This window comes from Camelus dromedarius, chromosome 4, assembly GCF_036321535.1.
Source record: "Camelus dromedarius isolate mCamDro1 chromosome 4, mCamDro1.pat, whole genome shotgun sequence".
NCBI lineage: Eukaryota > Metazoa > Chordata > Mammalia > Artiodactyla > Camelidae > Camelus > Camelus dromedarius.
Genome location: NC_087439.1, coordinates 62,859,676 through 62,885,707, shown reverse-complemented (window position 1 = coordinate 62,885,707; position 26,032 = coordinate 62,859,676).

Below are 26,032 nucleotides of genomic sequence, written 5' to 3'. Positions count from 1 at the left end.
AAATAAATGATGCTTTTCTTAGATGCGTGCAGAATAATTAAGGCTAATTAAAGCCACTGCAAGGAAAAGCTAAGTATTATATTTAACAACTATTCACACAGCAAAGTGTGTGATTGTTTCTCATTGATACTTCATAAAATTCTGCCTGAATTTTCTACAGTATCATTTTAAATTAGTGAAGATAATTTATGTAATGAAATTCACAGGTCTTAAACATTACTGTCCTTGATATAAGAATGAGAATTTATATTAACAGTTATTAAGCCCCTTATACAAATTCATTTTATATGGTAAATAATACAGTAAATAACAATATCTTTAGGTCTTAATTACTACAAAAATAAGTTTTTGAGATATTTTTAGGGACACAGATTAAAAACAGTCAGCTTTTAAATTATATTTATAGTGAGGCATAGTCAAGAATAGCTCCTTGATCAGCTATTCTTAATTTGTATTTCAGTGTACCTTTTCAATTAAGAGTGATTAAAAACAAATGGTTAATAAATCTTTTTGTAAAGTCGGCCTTTGAAATAATATGCAAACCCATTTTTTTTATCTTAAAAGTCTCTGGGTTTTTTTGTTGTTGTTGTTGTTTTTCATTTCCAAACTAGAGAAAGCTATTCCTTCTTCCTCCCTGCCCCCAACATCTAACACGGAAGATCTGGTCTTGTCCAGGATAACTTTCTTCTAAGAAAGGGCAGCACTGTCCCCTAGTGGACATACGATATACCAGAATAGTTTCACAAAAGGGAGAAATACAAAGTTTTAAATAAAACAACTCCATAACAGGAAGTTTAATGTATTGATGTGTCAGTTTTAGAATTGTGCCTGGATGCCATCCACTTTTCAAACAGTAATAGTCTGCACATGATATTGGCAGTCAACCGTGATTTGTGAGAGCAAATGAAATCAAAAGGTCAATGAAGTTGTTTCAACTTCAGTACAGACATAAAATATATGTCACTGTTGCCATTGCTCTGAGCACCAGAAATATCACTTACTTATATTCTTCATGGCCCACTGCTTTGTGATAATCATTTAAATGTAAGTTCAAATATCCAATCTCACACCCACCACTAGATCATGTATCCTTCTTATACGTTCTTATAGCATTCCTCCTTTACCTTCAGAGAATTTGTCACAGTTTGTAATTATATTTGTGTGATAATTTGCTTAGCCTCGGTTTCATCCATCAAATGTATGAGGGCAGAAGTGACCTCTTAATATTCATCAGTATAAGCCTTAGTACTTAGCACTGTGCCTGGCACAGGTGAGGGACAATAATTATCCTTATGAATTAATAAATAAGCCAGAGAAATAATTTATTAAGAATAGAGGTGGGATCAAGGTATATTCTCATAGTTTCATGCCATTTTCCTATTTAGTAAGAAGTACCCACTCAAATAACAGTGAAGCACCAAAACAACCCACTCTCAGGTCTCTCTTTACCTTTTCAGGTTTCTACTCATAACAATATATTTCTCCTGGACCTTCTTAGTAACCTTGTCATTTAAGAGGACATCATCATTTAGCTTTTCTTTAACACCCTTGTTAGGCTTTGAAGTATTACTGTTTTTGGTGAGGGCTCTAGTTGCTGGTGACGATTTCATATGGTATATTCTACCTCTTTCAGAGGGAATACATTCCCAGTTCTTTTGCCATGGTAACTTCACAGTATCCATGGGTACTTAAAATTCTGTAATGATTTCATGATGTTTCCTCTGCAAAGACTTCTTTTTTGGAGTATGCATAAGGTAATACCAAAAGTTCAGTTGTCCCCTTCCGTGAGATATGTTCAGCCCTGACTGACTCAGTGATGAGTCATTGTCAGTGATAGTAAATTAACACTATCTTGACCTAGGTGATGACTCTGAGTTGGCTTTGCACTGAGTTTAAGAACTGCAACACAATTTACCTTTGGAAATACTAAAGGATTTGTTCAAATACAAGTGGTAAACAGGGGACGTTTTGGTATAACACAGAAATCCCTATGATTCTTACATGACTTTCTCACCATAGTCATCATTTCACCTACCAAGAAACAATGGTCAAACACAAAATGACAGCACAGCTGAATAAAGAAAGCAGTGGTTTTGTAAAATACTCTGGGCATGCCTTTTTTGATCCATCTTTCTTCTTGGTTCGGTTGGGCCACAGGCTATGTGACTGTTGGAAGTGCTTATTATGCGATTTTCCTTGTTTACCACACATATTGCTTTGCCTTCAGAACTCTGCAGCTTTACCAATTTCTAACACCTGTTTCCAGCATCCCTCCCCATCCTGATTTTTAAAGGAAAGTCCTATATTTAAAGTAGTGTACGTTTATTAGGAATTCAATGTGTCATGTAAACTGGTACCTTTTTAGGACTGTTATTGTTTTTGTTAGTGTTCTGGTCACTAAACTACATAGATTTTTAGTTGACCATTCCAACCCTATATTTTTTTTCCTACATTTGCTGTTAAATAATTAATAGGGGATGATATATTTCCCTTAAATTAAAAAAATTTAAACTAGCTCCTTCAGGGGATAATCACTTAACCCTTGGCTTTAATTGATATGAATTTCAGAAGAACATATCGAACAGGTGGGAATATTTCATCCTTCAAATCACATGTTCAACCTTATTTGTAAGGTTGCGTCCCCTGCATCTAACAAACTCACTGTTTAACCCCAGCTAATTAGCAGTATTTGTTTCTGTCTCTAAAACATGATTATTAATGGGATGATTGATGAAGTTCACTGTCATTAAAAGAAAATACAAATCTCAGTTTTGGGGGGATGATATAACTAAAAGATTTAAAGATATATTTATTTATAATATCCTTAATTATAGCTACTTTATAAAATACAAAACTGAGAGGATGGATTGTATATGTATTTGATGGGCTGCTACATAAAAGAGATATTAGATTTATTTGGTTTATCACCAGAAGGCAAAAATAGAATCAAAGGAGAAACCAGAAGGGAAGCAATTCTATGTTCAGTATAATAAAATTTCTAAAACATATTAATACTGAAAATGGCTCTGGTTTCCCTACAAGGTCCAAAGCTACTGTAGTCTGAAATATTTAATCAGATATCAGATACCATTAAATAGGAATGAATATCTTAGAACTTCTGTTTTCAGTGGACTCAGGCAACTTTATCCAGACTTGGTTTCTTTTCAACTTTTGGTTCTGCTTTCCAAAGTACTGGCTCTACCATTCACATAAATTCTCTCATACTGAAACTGGCAACAGTTTAAAGCTAATATCTAATCTTCACAATCACTTCCACTGAGGTAGAACTTCACTTTCCCACTTCACAACAGTTCAGAAATTGTATCTGCTTGACCTGGTATGAATCACGTGACTTGAATCAGTCAGTCATGGCCAGGAGAATTATTCTGACGGACCAATCCCAGGTCACATATTGAAGTAAGCCCACCCAATCACAAGGATTGAAAGTGGAGAGAATATTTTTCCTAACAAAACCAGAGTACTATTAGCAGAGGAGAGAATGGATGTTAGGCAGCCAAAAACAAAAGATACTGTTTATAGTAGAACTTGGATTTCTAAATTTTTTTTTCAGTTCAGAGATGCTATGATTTATAAATGCCTGTCTTTCTCAAAATGAAATTGCTGTAAATAAATATTCTCTGAGGACATCAGATTATTTTTAATTGTTAAAAAAAAAAAAAACTTAATGCCCTTTTTCCAAAAGTACATTTTCATTGATATGAGATTTCTTAAATAAAGCACTCAATATTAGTAAGGATGATAACTTAGATGCATCATCTTCAAAAAGGAGATACTCTAGTAACATTATTTGTTAAACCTTAATAAGCAATATTGTACTGCATCTATTTTGTATCATGTACAAAATATTCATAATGTTTCTCCAAATTTGTATTTACAATTCTTTCATAGAAAGCCATTAACACTGCAAAAAGAAAGATAACCTTAAGGATTCTATCTAAAATAAAATCTCTCTTCAAACACCTAATAGAAGGACTTGAAAATCTTGTCATAGGGTTCAGTTGGGATAATGTGACATGTGTCCTTTAACTAGATTCAAAAATGGCCTCCAGGAAGTCTCAAGATGTTATATTGCTTATCAAAAGATTTATGCCAATGAAAGAAAACATTAATACTGAGAAGTGCAAAGCCTTCCATAATCTTTCCTAGCTCCACACCAAAAAATCATTCTGAACAATTTGATGTTTAATGCCAGAGAATTGTTAACGCACCTATAAAACATTGCTGCAAATTTTAAAAGTCACTGATTTCCCTTTTAGGCTAATATTAGCATAGAGGCAGCACAGTGAAAGGGTTAAGAGTACAGACTCTGGTACCCTACTGTCTGTGTTTGGATACCAGCTCTAACACATACCTGCTGGCTAACCTCCAGCTGAGGATGATAATAGTTGCTACCTAAGAGAAATATTATGACTATTAAATGAACTAAAATTAAAATTCATGAAGCATTTTTAATAACATATATTACATAAGAAGTACACATTAAAACTAGTCCATTTTCTCTTTCCAATTCTGTATCTATGGTTTGTAAAGAAATAGATAGCATTTATCTGATCAGTGATTAGCTCAATTCTGTCATCTTTATTATCCCTTTAAAAAAAGACCACTTAATAATAGTCTGCCTCTGGGGATTAATTGGTATAATATAATATGATATGATATGACATAACATGATATAATTTATAAGGAAAAGAAGACAGAACTCTAAAGAGAGAGTTCTTTTTATTTCTTGTACTTCACTGCTTCTTCAAATAGATCTGTTTTGCAGATTAGACTATTCATTGAATACACTGTACTCAATGCTTTGAAGTATGAAAGTAAAATAATTGACCATATCCATCTTGCCTTTTTTTTCATGACTCTGGTTTTATAAATAAGAACTCTGTCGCCTAAGAATGAAAAACTCAACAAATTCAATTTCACAGCAAGAAAATATGTTTTTAACATAAGATGCTATTTTTAAATTAAGTGTCATTTTAGTTTTTTTTTTAAATATAAGCTGAGAAACTTTTAAAAATTTTAGCTGAGAAAATCAGGAAGTAAAAGAAAATACTGTATTTGATGTGCAATAGCTTTATTTATTCTTGTACAGATAAAGCCAAGTTAGGAGTTATCAGTAGATTTTTTTTGCAAGTCTCTTGATTCTCATCAGTCTAATTGCATTGCAATCATTGGTCTAGTCTACATGAGTAATTTGGGAGTAGAGGTTGGCACATAACTTGGTGAGGAGGGGCAGAACAGATGCCAATATGGATTCATGAGATGAGCTGTAAAGGCAATTGCATTCACATTGTTTTATCAATGTTTATACCCAGAATTATTATACAGAATCCTGGCTATCTGTTATTCATAAAAGCTGTTAACTCCTGTCAATCTTAAAACATAGGATGCCTTGCCCATTCAATTTTAACAAATAAACTAATAGGGGAGCCAATGTTTTCTGTCTGTTTTATAGTTGTTTGATTTAAGTTAGAATTATTTCTTGGATTTCTCCATAGTTCTTGTTTAAAAATAAGGATGGCCAATCCAACCCTACTTTCGTACAAGTCCTAAAAGAAGTCCAGCTCCTGGAAGAGCAAAGAATCTCTCATGATACAAAAGGGAACACATTACCTACAAATTACATATTAAATTGTAACTGAGACTAAATATTACTTTAGATACATGGTTTAATTTTTACTTTTAAAATATTCTTATATTTAATATAAACATTGGTCTAAAAATTGCTTCTTTTGAACATTCCTGCAAAAAACACCTAGGCCAAAAATGCTTGATTTTTGAAAATGTTTGAAAATTGAGCCAAAATATATTTTCCTTTCTCAAATGTAGATAATAACAATGGTATGGCAAAAAAAAAAAAAGGAATATCTGACTGAATTATAACAACAGATAAATGGATTTACATAACTAAAGAGTGCATGCATGTTATAAAACATAGTTGATTATGTAAAAGGTGTTACTCCCATACACTCAACTATGTACTAAACTCTCATTGTTATATATTACAGTTTGATACTTAAGTATTTGCAAACAAAAGTCAATGTTTAGATACTACAATTTATTTTATAATATAATCTGAGTGGTACAAAAACTTGATTTAAAAAAAAATGAGCACATCTGTACATAAACAAATGACAAGGAAATAAGAAGCATAACAACAGCTGAATATGTTCTAAAGATATAGTTTTACTGTTTTACAAAATAATGTTTAATGATGTGAGGTAGGTGACATGTATAGGAATTTCTAATAATGTTTTATTCTAACCAAGATTCTGTATACCAAGTTTCATTCAAGGAGAAAATGTTTATAACTGAATTATAATCTCCAAAAGATAGGAATTTAACCTGAACCTGCAAGAAACTTATAGCATCATAAATAGGAATCTAAAAAAAGTTGATGGTTATATATGAATTAGAGTTGAGTGTACTATGTAATTATCTCAAACAGCCCTGCTGCTTTCTTAGTTTCTGTCAAGAGCAGAACAACTCAGAAAAACCAAGCACAGCTAAATACTCAAGAATTCAGATGTATAAAACATTGCATTTCATGCCTTGTGATCCAACCAATTTAGTATGTGTATTTTGGGTTGTAACTTGTTTTTTGAAAAACACGCTGTTTCTCTGAAATTATTTAATATCTTCCAACACTGCAAAATAAGCACAAATTTAAAAGAGAGATGAAAAGAATTTATCTCAGCTGATCACCAATGTTCAGGAAAAAAAGGTCTTCAACAGAATTCAACTGACAGTTTCATATTGCCATTAGAAGAAAAACATTATATAGGTTGGAGAATACAAAGGTTAGAAAAGAAAGACTACAGGATCATTTGCTTGGCTTGGAAATTGTTATATTCTGTCTTATTTATATATAAGGTCTCTCTATCAACTGGCTTGCAAGACTTTGTCAGATGAAAACACCTTATATACAACACTACTTACACAAGCAAACATTGCTAGTGATAATGGCCTTAGTGATGTTAGCCACTCACTCTGCCGATTTTTTTCATCTGTTAATTGTAGACAACTTCTATTAGTATTTTTGTGCTTTTATAATATTCTTCTAACAAATTTTATCTTTCTCTCCCTTGTTTTCCTGAGATAACTGTATAGAGGTCAAATCTTATTTATACGTATCTCTTCTAATTTAGATTTAATTGTGATAAGAAAATATTTGTTTGTTTCCAATTTTGCATTCACAAACCCAAATTATGATTTCCTTTGCTTTTCCCCACTTGTGTTTCATATTTCAGGTTTATTGAGAAATCAGAAGTAGCAGTAACAAGAGAGTAAAAAAAATGAATCTAGTATTCTAAATGCAGATTTTTTTACATTAAGGGAAAATGCTATTCTATTTTTTTAGAAACTTTATTTCTAAAAAAAACTGTTAGACAATACCAATTTAAGTTTATAAGTAAATCTCTTTGATAGCTCAAAAAGCTAATCTGATACCTTTTTTTGTAACTTAGAACTTAATATATCTTTCTGTACATTGAACTTTCAAATTGACAGGAGCAAGATTTTTTTTTTTAAGTTTGTACAGAAAATATGTTATATAGTAAATAGTGAAGTAATTCTTTTCTGGGTCACTGTCGTAGAAAGTTATGCATGAAAAGCAAAGAGAGGTCTTTGGTAATGATTACTGTTTGATCTAAAAGCAACAATTTTCCAATAGTTTTACAGGACAGGTGCCTAGAAATACTGCCCATCAGTAAATCACTGGCAGCATAATAATGTGTTACATGGGTAAAACAATCCTTCCCACTTTTCAGTTATTGACATTAGCATTTGGCTGAGGAAAGTCAATTGAAACATGATTCTTGTTTAGAAAACAGTCAGTGAAGTCTTCCATCCTCATGTACAACAGGAAAGGATGGAGATGATCTCTAAAACCCCTTGTTGATCTTTAAAAACCTGTAAATCTTGTCATTGAGCAATTCATATGTGCTCTGAAATCCTGGATGTCCCAGAGAATCTCCTTGTTTGAGTACTGATGATGGCTTAGGCTTACAAATGGAAATCTAGTTGGAGTGAGTAATACCTATGAAACAATTGGTGAGTAAAATGGCACATTGTTCAGCCTATAAAAATCGTTGCATTTATAACATAACGAACCAAATTATTAAATGCATTTCTGCTCACTAAAGCTATATACGCATGAATTAGGTTTGAAAACATACCTTTGAAGGGCAGAAATAAATTTTAAAATGTGTAGGTATTATGAATATGAGATGGCCCTTAACTCCTCAAACTACTAACTGCTTAACACGGGCCTTTAAAAATCTGGGAAGTAAGGTGAAAGAGTATTTTTCTAAACTTGGGCTATTAAGATTTTTCTGTTTCATTCTTAACTGTAAGATATTAAGAAATATCAGAAATGATGCTTCTAATACCTGGCCACAGGCAGACGTGTATTTATATATCTTCCCCAACCAAAGCCCTGGGGCTTGTTTTTGTTTGCTAATGAGAATAAGTAGCACTGAACAATGAGACTTCAAGTCCTTAATGCTTCACTCCTACATCAAATAAGCCACAAGAAAGATAATGTTACACAGCTATTCAACTGGTTACAAAGAAGAAATGAATCCTGTGTCTTCAATAGAAAGGAGAGGGCAGTAGGTAGGGATCTTTATTGCCCCAAAGAAAACCTTCCAACTCCAAAAGCTCTTGTCTAGGTAAAAGCAAACCATCATCCCCAGCATACTGAGAGTCCATGTGCAGTAACCTGGTAAACTAGAAGCAGCCACGTGTTTTCTGAGTAGTAAGATAATCTTTAAAAGAAACACCTTTTAAAGACTTTAAATGTTTCTATTTAATCTTTAAAGGACATTTTACAATTTTAAATTTCTTTTGGCAATCCATTCCAACCTAGCATTTTCTTTCTCTTAATTATTGGGATGGCAATACAAAATTTAAAATCTGTTACTGTTTTTTTTAAGCTTGTAGAAAAACAGGAATAAAAGGAAAATTCCCTTATCATGATTAATAATAATTATTCCTTTATAAGAATAAACATAATATTAGTATTTTATTGGTATAATGGTATTTAGTATTAGTGTTAATATAATGGCACTAAAGGCATTCTCATTAAAGAAATAAGAAAAAGATAGCATATATTACCACAATATACAGAATTATTTTGGAGATTCTAAACAATATGGTAAGAAAAGAATTAGAAGAGGTAAGTTTTATAAAGGATGGGACAAAAACTGTTACTGTTTACCATATGTATATTTTTTTAAATTCTGAAAACACAAAAATCGACTGAAGAGGAGGTTTAAGAAGCCATGAAAAAGTTTAGTTAAGACGTTCAGAATCAGTCAGTCAAGAACATGCATACAAACACTTTTGCATGTGTGTGGATAAACTTTTCTTAACAGCAGTAAAAACAAGTTAAAAAGTATAAAAAATAAAGCCTCTATTCATAGTAGCCATGAATAAGCAATAAATGAAATCTGGGAATAAAAAAGCAATGTGAAAGAATCCATATGAAGAATATTTTAGATTGGAATATGTAAAGAAGACATAAATTACAAAGGGCAAGCATTACTAAGAGATTTGTCTTAACATAGTACATCTTATTTAAAAAAAAAACAGTTATTAAAACAAAGTAGCACTAGTACAGAAACAGAAAAATATATCAAAGAAATATAGGAGGGAGTCAAGAATAGACTCAAATATGTATGATAAAGGCATTATTTAAAATCATAGTGAAAGTACAGATTATTCAAAATATGGTATTGGAACACTGAATATTTATATAGAAAAAAGATTTATTACAATCCTAGCTTTCAACATACACAAAAATAAATTCCAGGGGGATAAAAAGGTGAAAAGTAATAAACCTTAAAAAATTATATAATAAACATAGAATTTGATCTTAAGAATGAAAAACTTCTCTAATCATGACACTTATGCTAGAAACCATGAAGTAGAAGACCAGATTTGGAAAAATGAGCCCTTTAAGCCCTTTTTACAAAAAAGACCCCATGTGTAAAGTCAAAGAGACAATATCAAACTGAGAAAAATAGTATTACCTGTATAAAACATTAAAATCTTTCAAATATGTATTTCTCTTACAAAGAAATAAGATTGATTTTTTTGAGTAGGATGCTTGGGCAATTTTCATTTTGCATTTTATATATTTTAAAATATTTTAAATTTTTTAAATGAATAAATGCTTAAGGACCTGAAGATTCTGTGAGGGCTAGCTGCGGAATGGAAGAAAATTCATCAACAGGAAGGAAAATAGAGGATTGGGCTTTGAGATTTTGCGGTGTTGATCTCAGCCTTCCTTCCCTAGCTCTCTGACTTTCTCTGCTTGTCCTTGATCTCTCTCTCTCACTCCCACTCCTCAGCCTTGGCCATTACATAAAGCATTAAGTATACACTTAATAATAATTTGTATTGAAACATGTCTATTTCTTATTTTAGATTAAAAATAGGCTATTCATCCAGATAGTCTATGTTGTGCTATAGTAACAATAAATCCTGAAATCTTAGTGTCCTTATATATGTTTTATTTCTTACTTAAGTAAAGTTGCTAGGAGAGAGGGATGTTGGGATCACAATGTAAGAGAGACGGATGTTGGGAACATTTATCAGAGAAAGAGAGAGGGATGTTGGGAACACGAAGTCAGAGAGAGACACAAAGAGATGCTGGGAACATGAAGTCAGAGAGGGAGATTCTGGGAACATGTTGCCAGAGGAAGGGATACCTGCAACACCCTCAGAGTAAAGGATGTCAGGACCACCCATCAGAGAGAAGGATCCTGGGGGCACCCCTCAGAGAGAGCCAGAGCTCAAGGGTCTGTCATTACCTATCCACGGAGTCCTTATTCAGAAGTTTAAGTGTGGAAAGGGAGGATCCTGAAATGTTTACTGCATTAAATAATACAGACAATAAAAGTATTAATTCTCTGAGAAGTTTAGTATGATTCCTTTTTGGTTTTAAACTGATTATAATTAAAGTTCATATGGTCTTTCTTTGGGGAAACACCCTGGCATTAACTATTTCACCACAGATGCAACATAAGGCACTTCTGCTCATACCTCATTAGTCTGAACTAGTCACATGGCCACAACACAACTGAAAGGGAGTCTGAGAAATGCAGAGGACCATATGGCCTGCTGGATGAGCATTGCTTCTTCCACACTTAAAACCTATGAAAATGTGCATTTCTTTCAGAAATCCATTTAATTCAACAAGTATTTATGAGCTCGGCAACAACACATTGTTGAAAGTAAAAAGTTACCTAAGACACCTTGGACTAATTACTGTTATTTTAATATGCATGTAATTATTAACCAATAACAGAATCACAAGAGGATTCTGCTAGGATAAACCTACTCCTCGCTGATATGAAAAATGCTTGGTTTTCTATACTTTATAAACTCCAAAACTTATCTGGGCAATATTCTACCCAGAAGCAGAGAAACAGAGAATACTGTGGTGATAACACTTCAGAACTTGTAGCAAAAATTAAAAATTTAAAGTATTTATAACCACAAATAAATATGTGCTGTGATTAAAAGCAATATTTGGGGCTTGAAATATTCAAATGTTATTACCATGTGGAGACAAAGGCACATAATAAGAGTGAATTACATATGCAATATTTTAATTGCTTTAAAATTTTAATTTTTGGCAAACAAATTAATGCCAGTTGCAGAATATATGGGAAATACAGATTTAACAGAGAAATAAAATAAAAATTTCCCTAATTCCATCACCAAAAGATGACTTTTGTTAACATTTTGGCATAGTTGATATAATTTACTTAAATGGGCTATTATTGCTCAAATTGTGTTTTACCCTGTCCCCTGAATACATACCTTTCTATGTTACTGAATAATTCTTTATTGTTTCCAACATAATTCCATTATACGGATAGATATAATATATTTAACCACAACCCCCAGATCCTTAGACATTAAGGATTCTTGATGGATACTCGATTTTGGGCTGCTGATCATCACCTCCGTCTTCATTTGGTAACAATCCATATTGTCTTTTGGGGAATTTCCTTTCTCCCAACTTTTGCAGGCTTGTTGAGAGCATAAGTAAAAGGGCATGCACATCCAACCTCCAAATTAAGTAAGAGTGTTTTCAGTTAACACACGTAAAGTACAAAGAACATTATGTGACACCTAATAAGGACTCAACAAAAACAATATGAGCTATGATGTGTCAGATGATCAAAGCCACTTCTCTTTCACAAACAGCAACCTGAAGATTTTGTACATGATGTCAGGCTAAATTAATATGCTTTGTGATTTTCTTTTAAGACTCCTCTTGTGGAATAAATCAGGGAGATGTAGGGAGATTGAGGAAGGAAGCAAGAAAGTGAGGAAGGAAGGACAATGAAGGCAGGATTGATTGAGTGAAAGAGTTAATGCCAGTAATTAACTTAATTTCAGAGACATAACCTTGTAAGGTCAAAGTACTTCCTTACTTGTTTCCATTTCTTTCTCTTTCCTATGCCTGTACCTTGTTGGAAATTGTCTTCAGCCTTCTGACTCAAACCCATGAAATAGATTTAGGTTTCAAGAGCATATAGCAAGTTCAAGGTAATATTTTCTTGTTATACTGTGCCTGTTAAAATAAAGCAATAGCTTCTTTTCTTATCCATTTCAAAATCCCAGTACGAATATTTCATTTTAATGTCTTCAAATTCCACAGAATAAAAAAGTCTTTGGTATTTTTCCCAAGATCCTAAATCTATCTTTAACATAGCACTGCTAACTTTTATCACATCATTTTATGTATTTTAAATGGTTATTGTTGTACTATTTGCCAAACAATACTCTAAGTACTAGCAAACCCCAAGTTTTCCATATATTTGTCTCACAAAGGTCCTTCTACAAATACAAGTTCTTCTTCCTAAATTCTCTCTATTTTTCCCCATAAAAATATTTATTCAATTATCACATTTGACCATGACAATATCATAAATAATCCATCATCTGGGTGGCACTCATTGAACTATGTTTTTGGGACTCAGAGGACTTGAAAAACATATCTTTTCTGAAGCCCACAATCTATACCATCAAACTGCAAAGGAAATAAGAGGCACTACTGTTTAGATGTTCTGTAGTTTTGCTGAACACAGGACATGGAATGAGATTAAATATTCAACAATCATTATTGCAAACTGAGTTTGCCAGGACCCCAGAGACAACAGTATCCAATAAGTATTTTTTAATACATTCTATGAGCAAAATTTGCGTTCACAGTGCTGTAAGGTAAACACTGAAAAATATAACCTAGCTTCCATTTCCAAACAAGATTACAATCCAGTACTAAGATAAGTTAAGTGGCTACCTAAAGACAGACCATGAAAAGTACCATGAGGGAGATACTAATAAGTTTGCAGTAAGAGATCAAAGGAGGAAGCAAGTCCATCTGCTGAAGGCAAAGAGAGCAAGATTTATCAACAGCATGGACCTTGAATGACGTTCGCTCCAGGCTCAAGTCTGATCACCTAATTTTATACGAGGGCTGGAAATCCGAATTTTTAAGTGTAATATCCTTCTACAATGTTGGGAATTTGTTTTTAAAAGGTCAGTGTGCCAACTTTAGGACACAGCAGAGGCTCTATACTCAGAAATACCATTAGAAGAGGCAGAACAGGATTTGGGATCAGAAGGTGGAAAGCTTTACAGCACTTAGAATTGTATCCTTAATACAATAGGATGGGGACAATTGAGGGGTTATTAATAGAGGCATGAAATGAAATGGCTAAAACAATGCTTAAGAAAGCTGAGTTTAGCAGCACGATGTAGACTGGATTGGAAGGCTGAACTGAAAGGAAAGACATCAACGAGGAGGCTGTTGCTATGGACCAATAAGAATGTGGTCAGGGTGACAGAAGTGACAATGGAGAGTAACGTAGGGATGGTGGTTAGAATGTAGAAACACATGCAAAGTTCACACATGCTGCTCAAGCTGACTCTTCCTAACATAATGCAATTTTTGAAAATTCTTTTTTTGAAAAACAGGCTAGTCTCTTCATATATATATATATATATATATAAACAATGTATATGTTTATATAAAATGATTTATTATAATAATTATTCTTTTGCAGACAGTAGGCATTACAGTAAGTATTCAACTACTTAAAACAATACTAGCCATTAGAGTACATAATGACTTTAATTTTTATGTATTTATTTTATATTTTCTTTGGTGGGGAGGAAATTAGATTTATTCATCTATTTATTAAATGGAGGTACTTGGGCTTAAACCCAGGATCTTGTGTATGCTAGGAATGCACTTTACCACTGAGCTGTACCCTCCCCCACAATGACCTTATTTTTAATTGAAGTATAGCTGATTTACAATGTTGTGTTAGTTTCAGATGTATAGCAAAGTGATTCAGTTCTAAATATGTATATATATTCTTTTTCAGATTCTTTTACATTATAGCTTTTTCAAATACCAAATATAGTTCCCTGTGCTATACAGTAGGCCCTTGCTATCTATCTATTTTATCTATAGTAGTGTGCATCTGTTAATCCCAAACTCCTAACTTATCCCTCCCTCCTTCTCCCTTTGGTAACTATATATTTGTTTTCTATGTCTGTGAATCTATTTCTGTTTTATAAATCAGTTCATTTGTACATTTTTTTAGATTCCACTTATATATAAGTGATATTTGTCTTTCTCTGACTTAACTTCACTTGGTACAATAATCTCTAGGTCCATCCATGTTGCTGCAAATGGCTTTATTTCATTCATTTTTATGGCTGAGTAAAATTCTATTGTATACCACGTCTTCTTTATTTTATTCATCTGATGATGGACATTCAGATTGCTTCCATGTCTTGGCTTTTGTAAACAGGACTGCTGTGAACAGTGAGGTGCATATGTCTTCTCAAATTAGAGTTTTCACCTTTTCTGGATATACGCCCAGGAGTGGGACTGCAGGGTCATATGGCAACTCCATTTTTAGTGTTTTTTAAAGATGCTCCATAAAGTTCTCCATAGTGGCTGCACCAATTTACATTCCTACCAACGGTGTAGAGGGTTCCCTTTATCCACACCCTCTCCAGCATTTATTATCTGTAAACTTTTTGAAGACGACCATTCTGACCAGTGCAAGGTGAAACCTCATCACAGTTTTGATTTGCATTTATTTACATTTACCAATGTTGAGCATCTTTTCATGTGTCTGTTGACCATCTCTGTATCTCCTTGGAAAAATGTCTGTTTAGGTCTTCTACCCACTTTTCTGGGTTGGGTTGCTTGTTTTTTTTTTTTTGTTTGTTTGTTTGTTTTGTTTTGTTGTTGTTATTGTTTTTAATATTGAGCTGCATGAGCTGTTAGTATATTTTGGAAATTAAGCTCTTGTCATTCACATTGTTTGCAAATATTTTCTCCCATTCTGTAGTCTGTCTTTTCATTTTGTTTATGGTTTCCTTTACCATGCAAAAGCTTGTAAGTTTGATTAGATCCTGTTTTTTTTACTTTTGCTTTTATTTCTTTTGCCTGGGGAGAGTGATCTAGGAAAGTATTGCAACTCAATATCATCAGTTGGAAACAGGAAAATCCTACTTGCTTTTTCATTTCATTTAATCTGCATCTACTGAGTGTCCTCTACATCCAAGAGAGCCAGGCAACCTGGACAGAGGAGTGAATCAATTGCCTGAATTTTGTGCTATATAATAAAGAAGACAATTCTAGAGAAGTCTAAGACCAGATGTTAAGTGTTACAGTTAGTGATTTTATTCATGAAGAATTACAATCCCTGTAGGTCTTTCAGACTGAGTCAAGATGAAATGACTGCAAGAGGCAGCTGAATGTGGGTGAAACACATAACGTGGTGCCCTCTCCTCACAGAGGTTTTACTTATGCTGATTTCCACATGAAAGTGAAGACATGTGCCAAAAAACAAAAACAAAAACAAAACGAAAACACAACTTTGCTTTGACATAGTTGTTGTGGAGTTTCTGAGAAGGGAACCAACCAAAAGGTTCAGCTGCTTACTCAGCCACTCTTGGATGAAAGAAACCTGGCTCATCTCGAGTGCATCTTCTCTCGCATCATGTCCCACGAACGTTGCAGGTTCTGCCTTGAGGCTGCGTCAGGCATTCTCTTCATATCTTCACTGGTTAAATTTGCTGTCGTGCTTTCAAGAATTCATGCTATACAATTCTAAACTAGTAGCAATAAGTAGCCTAGAAGAAAAATCTTCCCATTTTAATTATAGCAAAGAACTTTTGATTGCATAACCCATTCATTACTTTTCATTAAAGTTCCTGCACCTTTAAACTGTGAAATTACATGTCTTTTAAGTAGCAGCTTTTTAACATCAATAGTAAAAGAAAATTTATAGATTCCATAGTGTTGCAGTTATTACCTTAGTTAGTTCTCTTTTGAATCTTTACTTTCACAAAATTTTCTCTGCTTCTTGATGTTGTAGGTGCCTAAGTACAGAGTATAAAACACTGAGTAGCACTGAGTGGCAGAGTATAGAGTATAATATAAACAAAGAGAAATGAAAGAAAATAATTAAGGAAAAACAATAGTAGCAGATACCAAAACAACTGCTTGTTATTTGTGGTTTCTAACCAATCTTGGGAAGGAACAGTAATAAGGGGGGGGGGGGTTGCAGAGAATGAGTTACCCTAGAAAGTACAAACCTCTCTAGCTCACAAACAGAAGAGTGTTGACTAGACTACAAATTCTATTTCTTGGGGGAAAACGATAACCTATTTCCCAACAAACATTGATACATTCGTTTAAATTTAAGAATGATAAAGCTAAATTACTTTCTGTGGCTATTCTGTTTCAGCAGATCAAATAGCAAAATAATTTTCTGATGAGTGAGAGAGAGATCTTTCTCTGTAAGTTTATATAAACTTGCCATCAGATTCCTTGTTTCCAAAATAATTTCAAGGAAATGTAGTAAAATAATGCAGAAATAATTCTGAAGTTTGAGACTGAAGATTTCTGTTCTACTGCTGGAACTCTGCCTATTTTTTTGTAATCTTGACTGATCATTTAACTTCTTCAGCTTCAGATACAGCTACTAGATCAAATGGAAAAAATCCTCAAAGCTAGAGAGACAAGCAGTACCCACCTTTGTATCCCTAACATCTAAAAGAATGCGAGGCACATAAGTGTATATTAGAAAAATAAATTCATTCATTGGGGATAAAATCATTTCCTTTACAATGTGATTATAAAGATCAAATGAAAGTAATCAGATGCAGTCATTTTTAACTCTGTAAATTATACGTAAATATAAAATAGCTCATTATTATCTCATGACCAAAAAAATGCATTTTGTATTCTATAGTTTTATAAGCAGCCTTATTTATTTTTCTTGAATATACTTTTAATACATGTGTGAGTATATGAGCTATATACATATATATATAGTATTCAATTGATTTAAGCCTGCATGTCCTCACCTGTAAATTTAAGAATTGTAGAATTGTGTTAATTATCTTTAATAATTTCTTATGGGTAATCAATTTATGATCTAATGTTTTATATGATGATCAGATGCATTTATATAATATCAGATGAAATATTAAGTAAATTATTAGAATTTCTTTTTATCTAAACAATATTTTTAAGTAAACATCAAGGTCATATGGCTCTTTTTCACCTCATGGAAAACTCAGTCGATTGTAATGCAGAAGCTAATATTATAACAAACCTATCAAAATTACACAAAACAACCTACAAAAATTTACCAAAATAATCACAAATTACTGAAAACCAAAATTTCAAAAATCCTATCAAAATGCTTATTAATTATTGACTGACATGCTCAACCAATTTGAAAAGGGTATTTAGAAGTGTAGAAATTCCCTGAACTCAAGGAACTGAGACCAAACTACCATATAATAGACCACAGCAATTAATTCAAGACAGACTATAACTAAATATCAATGAGTTATACAGACTCTAAATGCTATAGAAATTCAGATATGAGGTGGTTTAGAAAAACAAAAGAAAGGGAAGACATATCAAGAAAATGAAACTTGAAAGATAAATAAAACTTGGCAAAAGACAATGAGAAGAACCTTTCAGGCAGAGGGAATATAAGTCAAGCTGTGGAAATAGAAAAAACCTGATTCGTTCATTGAAAGTGAAGAAATCAAATCTGACAAAAAATGAGCATGTGTTTTGGGAAATAATAGAAAAAAAGATTGGTAGGAAAAGGGGGGAAAACACAATATTGGAATTCCTTGCAGAGGAATAATAATATTGGCATGTGAGGAGCCCAGAATTAAAGACCACAGCTAGGAAGAAGTTGCAGTCACTAATGTGGCACCCAGGGGAATGGAGAAAAGGCAGTGTAAGAGATGAATCTCTGCATATAGAACTCATTCATCCTCAATCAACCTCAAGTCATGTCTCTTCCTATCTTTCCTTTCACCCAGTGACATAATTTTTCAGGCACTAGATGTCACTCTTCCACTTAAGCAAAATAAAATCTAGTCATTCTGAAGTCGTGGTTGCATCTACCTAATTACATCTACCTGTACGTAGATCTGAATCTGCTGTACTTGCGTCAGGTAATTTCAAACTGAAGCTAGGGATCTGTATCTATGTCAGTCTGAACTAAAATCAGCTCTGAAGTTCTCTTTGACATTTTCTTAAAGTCTTTCTTGTTAAGAAATATAATAAAATAATTTATATAATTTTGTTATATAATAAAATATATAATACAATATATTATATTAAATATATTAAATATAATAAAAAATTTAAATGTTTTTAATTCAAGAGAAAAATGGGAGGGAAATGAAGAATTTATACCAAAGAGAAATAGGAAAATATAAGAAAAGGCTTTGCTAATTTCTATACAAACAAAATAAAACTAACATCATTCCTTCAGAATGAGTCCCTGTTTGGTCTTGTGAATCTGTCTATAGAGAACCATACATAATTTTCCTTTATCTGTCCAACATCCCGTATTTGGACCTTTGACTTCTATTTTGGAATTCCTCACTGGGCTTATCATGAAAGTATAGTCAGTCTCACACTAAAGACAGCCTAAATGACTAATCTTTTCTCTGTCTGCTGACTCAAGTTTGACCAGTTGGATGCTCCTTGGGACTCTGACTCTCTAGTGAATGATGCAAGAATATAGGACTGTTGCAGGCATTTCTTTAGGAGCAGTGAGGCGGGGGGGTGGGGGTTGCTATACTGATGCTGACCAGGCTGTTCCTGCTAAGGGCCGTCCCTGCACTTCTTGTGGCTGATTGTTCTAGTGCCCTCGTGATTCCTAAGTGTTCCCAAGTCTGGTCCTCCAGCCTCTGGTTGACTCCATGAGACTCCTACCGCAATACCACCACAACCCCAAGACACACATATACATATATACAGATCCACACTCATAATAGCATCACAATAAATACCCTTTTCCTTATGGTAGCCATGGTCAGTTTCTGTTGCCCGCAATCACTAAACAAAACAAAAACCTAAATTCATAGCTTACAGCACAATGCAAATATTGTGCTGGTATTAAACTATCAGCTTTCCTTGTCAAGTTCATGCTTGCTGAATCCATAGGGATTAGTAGAAATACAAAGGAAAAGACTCTCAATAAAGAAAAATTTTATGTACTGGTCACTAAAGACCCCAAATTTGAAATCTAGCAGCCTTTTCTCCTGGAAGTGTTCAGATACTTAATTATCCTCATCTCTAAGGTCCTAGTTTTGGGACATCAGTCTTTGGACACCACAGTTGGTGCTTCTCTGACAGATATGAAGTAGTTGAAAGACAAAGCAATACTATTTTTTAAATTACTGACAATATAGTCAGCTATCAAAGCACCCCAGAAACTGCAGGGATGCAGTTTGGTGTTCTAGAACTGACACAGGGCCCAGCAGCAAGGGGAGAAAATTAGTTTGGAAGCAATTTCCTGCCCCAGTCCTAGGTGTTATGATTTCCTTCTGGGAGGTGATCTGGTGTGGTAGAAAGGTCACTAACTTTAGCTGTAGGTTTTCCACTTCTAACTTAGCTGTTTGTTAGATATACTAACTTTGAAAACTTTAGTAATTCCCTGATTCTCTGTTTTTTCCAATGGAAAAATAATGCTGCTTCTCAGGGTGGTTGTGAAGTAGATGCAAAACTCCTTGCAAGGAATACAGTAGAACCACAATCTCACGTCCTCTTTTCTGTCTCTCTCTCACTCTCACTCACCCCAAGGAACCTGGTCTGGAGACCTCAGCTGTAGATACCCGGAAATAAATGACTAAAACTGAAGGGAGCATACAAAACACTCACATGTTAAACACTCGGGGACAGGCACAGAATTACTAACTTTTAGAGCTTGAGAGAATCTTATTGATCCTACACATATGTGAAAGGAACTAACGATCAGAATTTGATAGTTTTACCCAAGGTCATGGCTAATTAATAACTAGAAGCATTTAAGTGCTTATGTCATGCAAATTTCCAATCAATATTTTTATATTACTAAAAATCATGATCTGAAAATCTGATCCACCAAAAAGTACTTGTGGAATAATGACCCTTGCCCAGAGAATTTGCATTTTTAAACTACTGACAGAGAGATAAGTATACAGTATTATATTGGGATGGCATTTTTTTTTCACACAGTGGACATTCCTACTCACCCTCAAATAACATAAGGCAGGCGTCCACCTATGTGGACAGGTGCTACTTCTTGTCTCTGCAGACACTGCAGGAACAGAAATGTCTAGAGGCTCATTTCTTTTCTTTTCTTTTTTTTTTTAATATTGCTTTGGTTAAAAAAAATTAGAAAATACAAAAAATATAAAGAAGAAAATAGAAGTCTTTTCTAATTCAATCACCAAGGTATAACAACTGTCAAATCACTACTTTCTCTTGGCTTCATTTTCTCCTTTTCCTGCTCTTTCTTTCTCACTAAAATATGAATATTTCACAAAAAATGTGATATGTTTCACAATCTTTCCCACTCAGTCCAGACTTATGGAAGGCTTAATTTGAGGTGAATAATAGCCAGCAAACCTACAAGGATTCATAGAGTAAAAATATTTTGTTATATTATCTCATTTATACTTTGTAACCATAGGTCTTTGGGGAAGGAGGGAGAGCCTATTATTATGTTCAGAAAAAAAAAAGGGGGGTGGAAAGAGAGTTACATCAACAAGTCCTTCTTTCTATACAAAAGGATCATTATGGAGAAGAACTAGCACAATGCAAAGAGTGACTATTTGCTCTTTATATCAAAGCATCAAATGCCCTTCCGCAATGGAAACTTATTTCTCAAGGAAAAAGACACCTACAATACATGTTAAGATAAAGGATTGCAAGGATCAAAGCAGAATTTATAATGCCATGCCGCCCTGATGTCTCACTATGCTGTACAAATGTAATATTAAATCTCTACCGTAAAGTAATATTATTGGCCTCCAAAAGGCAAAGTAATTGCAAATCTTACATGCATACTAATTTAGAAGTGTGGAGATTAAAAAAAGAGAGAAAGAGAGGAAGTAAAATGTATTAATAAACTTTAAGTGTTACTGTCTGGTTGATTATTGGAGTGGGTTACTCTTTAATGTCACCTTATTTCAAATCTTTTTTTAACGTGGACATGTTCCAGAGTCCAGGAATCACATCTGCCTTGGATACTGGCGTATCTCTAATACCTCAGTGTATCCCGAGCACCCAGCACAGGCCTGCATTAAAGGAGCTGCTTTATAGGTAAGTGTTTAATGATTACAGCCAACTCAGTATCTATCCTCACCAATTAACAAGAACAGAAGTAACTCAAACAGCCTGTATTCCAAAATTAACATCTTCATGGCTTTGAAATTAATTTTAATTTGTTTTAATTATGCACCAGTTAATGAACATACAATATTTACTGACACTCTATTTTCTACAACACATTACAGCATATCCAAAGGAAAATCCACACTATTCCTGCCCTCAAAGAGTGTATTTTCTAGTTAGGAAACGTGTGTGACAGGTGGAAAAACGCACACTTGAAAGTAAATAATGAAGCCATTTAGAGCAGGCTGAGCTTATGACGTCTGTCAGGCAAATTTCTCATTTCACTCTTCATTGATAGACACTTCCCTCATGTTAACTTCATTCTGGGATTGCATGACTATCCTTTCAGGTTGCTTAATGTACAATAGCTTTAAACTTATGTTAAAGAGATGTATCCAGGACCTTAAGGGAAATCTGGTCAAATTACGTGTGCCAAATGGACCTCGAAACCTCTGATGAGAAAAAGGTGAATAAAGCATTGTGTCCCCTGGAATGAAGACACCAGAGAGAGGCAAGAAACGCAAAGAGAGAAGATCAAAGGTTACAAAACACATAAACTTAATTATCTGATCATTTACCTATGATTTTCCCCATTGGTAGAGGTGGGTTACCTTGCAAACGTAATGAGGTAAAGTACAAGATTCTTAATTCTTACACAGGGCCTGACATGAAAAATGCTAAGAAGATACGTGTATTTCCTCTGTTTGTGTTAGAGGATATAAACTGTGTTGAAACAACTTTTAAAGTCTAAGGCCATGAACAATTTTGAAAAGGTCTTTAAGTCTATACTGTTTCTCTTATCCCATCAGATGAAGTGTCTTAATTTTTTCTGTTTGAACATCTGTTCATCATCTATTCTGCCATACTGAGGAACAAACTGAGTAGCCTTTTTTGATTAATGACATAGCGACTAATGGCTGATAAAGAAAATCATTTGTTAATTGCTAGAGACAGCAAGCTAAGTATGGATTTTCAGGTACAGTAGCTTGTACTAACTCGACCCAAAAGGAAGATAAAGCCTTAGAGACAAGTTGATGGAACATTCGCAGAAAAAGATCAATGTTAACAATCTTACAGTGTTCCTAGCACGCGGGTGGCACAAAGGTCATATAGATTCTCAGCCAAAGCAGAAAATTATAAAAATTTCCTGAAAGGGCAAGGCCAATACTTATTTTTAAAATTAAATATAAGGTAATGCTGAAGACTTTTATATGCTCCGTCAGTGGATATGTTTGTGTGTCTTTGTCGAGATGAATATAGCCAACAAATCTGTTCTGTTTTTCTCAGGTACCTTGTTTAAGTCGTTTCGTTAAAAAAAAATTTTTTTTTAAGATAGTAGACACAGACTCTCTTAAAATCCAATTTCTTGCTCCTAAAAGCCCTTGATGTTTGTCTGTGATCATTTTATTCAAAAGATAGAAATTTATCACTGCTTTTCATGCATAAAACTCAAAGCATCAGAAAAGCATTGAGTTAAAAGTAGTTTAAAAAAATCTGTCTACTGGGAAATCAAGTTTAGCCTTAGAATGGATTCCATGGGGGATAATTAACATGATTGTGACTATCCTTCTAATGCCCAAGCTACATTTAGAATAAACACTGAAAACTTTCTGGTGAAAAATTTTAAATACAATGATCAATCATCAAAATTGATTGTGGTGTGAGGAAGGAATAAAAATGTGTACATTTCATTTTGGTATTATCCCATACACATTTTCTCAGGAGGGTCATAGCCCTTAATTCCTCAGTTATTCTTCCTCTCTACCTTTCAATCAATGCTACTGTTTACTGATCTCTGATGGGTTCTTTTTACTGGACTCCTCACTTGGCCCAAATTGCTCATCTGTCATTGGAATTATAGATATCCTGCTTTTGTCAAAACACTTGATCACAAGCAAATCTCAAGCCCAGAAAAGAATGGCCAGAGTAGATTAAAGGAGGAGATCGTTAACACCTGGGAGGTCTCTGAGACTGTACCCACTACATTTCTCTACAGGACTCCATTCGTGCCACCGTAAGTGAATTCTTTAACTGTGTGTGAATTCATCCACATCAGAAAATCCCTGATGGACCAGCTGGGATTATCTGGTGGGGTAGCCTATGAAGAATACAGTTTAAGTCAAGCCAGTGAGACAGACTTGAGATTTATTTCTTTTTAGAACAAGAAATGGAAGTGCAGCGTCAAAGTTTAAAAACTAATCCATAAATCATTTTCAACAACTGTACTAAGTAGCATAAAACACGAAGCAGCCCTAATTGGCCTCCCCTGCCTGTAATCCTACTGCTTAACTTACACAGGCACTAGAGAGCTAACCTACGGCATAAATTTGACCTGCAAAACTGTTCAACACATGCATCCACAACAACCACATGAGTGTTTTCATGTTCCATAAACATACTGAACACATCAAATATTCAAACAAATCTAGAAAACCTTGGCATTCAAATACCATATTGGGATTCTTTTTTTCTGACCTAAACAAATGTTGCTTATGAACAGCTGGTGAATGGGTTATTAGGAAGGAAAGTATGGCAAAGGAATATGTGGAAGAAATAAGCATTGTCATTATCCTTTTTCCAGAACCCTCTAAGGAGCACATTCAACCATTTGAATATATCAAACAGTTAATTTGTAAAGAAATGACTCGTCTGTTCTTTGTCAGAGTTTAAAGAATAACCAGAAAGTTTCCTCAGCACTCTAAGTAGTCCTTTTTAATGGCAATAATGGTATCATTTAGTGAACACTTATGTCAGAGACAATGCGAGGCACTTCATAAACATTTATCTTGTTATTCTCCAGTCTCTAAGGAAGTGATGATACAATGCTTAATTTAGTTTTCAATTTCCAGTGAGAAAGCCACAAACTAAGGGACAAATAAAAAAAAAATACTTGATAATATCACTGTATCAATTGCTACCTAATTAAATAGTGTGATTACAGCTATGCCAGTACAGATAATTTACACCACAGTGGAATAAAACTGGACCATTGTAAACCACAAAATGTGTGGTGAGTGCCAATCCCAAAGTAGTAAAGATCTCAGAGATCATCTGATCTAATGCCTTCATTTTGCAGATGGGGAAACTAAGACTCAAAGAGGTTATTTAATCTGCCTAAAATCAAAGTAAGTCAATGGAGTGAATAAGATTAAACATTATAGTTTACTAATTAATTTTGAAATGCAGATTATTTTCAATGTAGAATTCTTCCCCTAAGGCTAAAGTTTCTCTATTTCTTTCAAAAAATAATCCAGATCTCCAGCAATTGTGTTTTTGATTTGATTGATTTTTGTTTATTGTGAATGTCTGTGTATGTGTATGTGTGTATATTTTGTGTTATGAACGATCAGACGTGTCACCAAAAGATCAGAAAGGTTACACATCAGAAAAGATCCTCTTTTCAGTTTTACTGATACATTTGAACAGTTAAAATTTATTGAAAGTCTCCTTGAAATCTATATGCATCAGTCTACATGTCAAAGACAAAAGATACACTCTCTTGCCTACACAATACTGAGTTCATCAGCCATAAAGGAATACCAAGTGAGGTGTGGTTTATTTCCTTTACAGGCACATGGATAATTTTAGGGCTCATTAAAATTATAATTTCATTTTGCATGGCTGGATGAAGATGGTGATAGTCCCCCCAGCTGTCTTCTTTCAGCTTCATATTTGTTACCACAAAAGCTTTATTAATTATCTGCTGGGGTTCTCATCATGATAATAATAAATGAGGAATAACAATTTGGTTTATCAAGAAAAACATGAAAGCTATTAATTTGGCCAAAAGATTGAAATAAAACAGCAAGAAAGTAGAGCGATATTTACTTCTATATAAATAATTAAATGGAAATTTGATGGGAACTTGGAGATGACTGATAATCCAGAAAAGTATTTTATCACCAATGAAAAAGGTAAAATATAAGCATCAAATTATCAATGTAACTGTTTCTTTAGATTTAATCTTATGAGAGAATATGAATATTGAGTTTGAGGTGGTTTTCCACATAATTAAATGAAGTTATACACGATATGATAGTAAGCTCTATAGCTGAGTTACCTAAATATTATCCAGGTCCCTCTAGTGACTTGGCATGTGACCTTAGATAGTTACATGAGCTTACCATGCATCAACTCCAGGATAATATTAGCAACTCTATTATTGATTTGAAGTGTGAGATAAATGGGAAGCATTTAGATTAGTGACTACCATATAGTAAGCACTCAATAAATTCTGGCTGTAATTATTATTAATTAATGTTCACT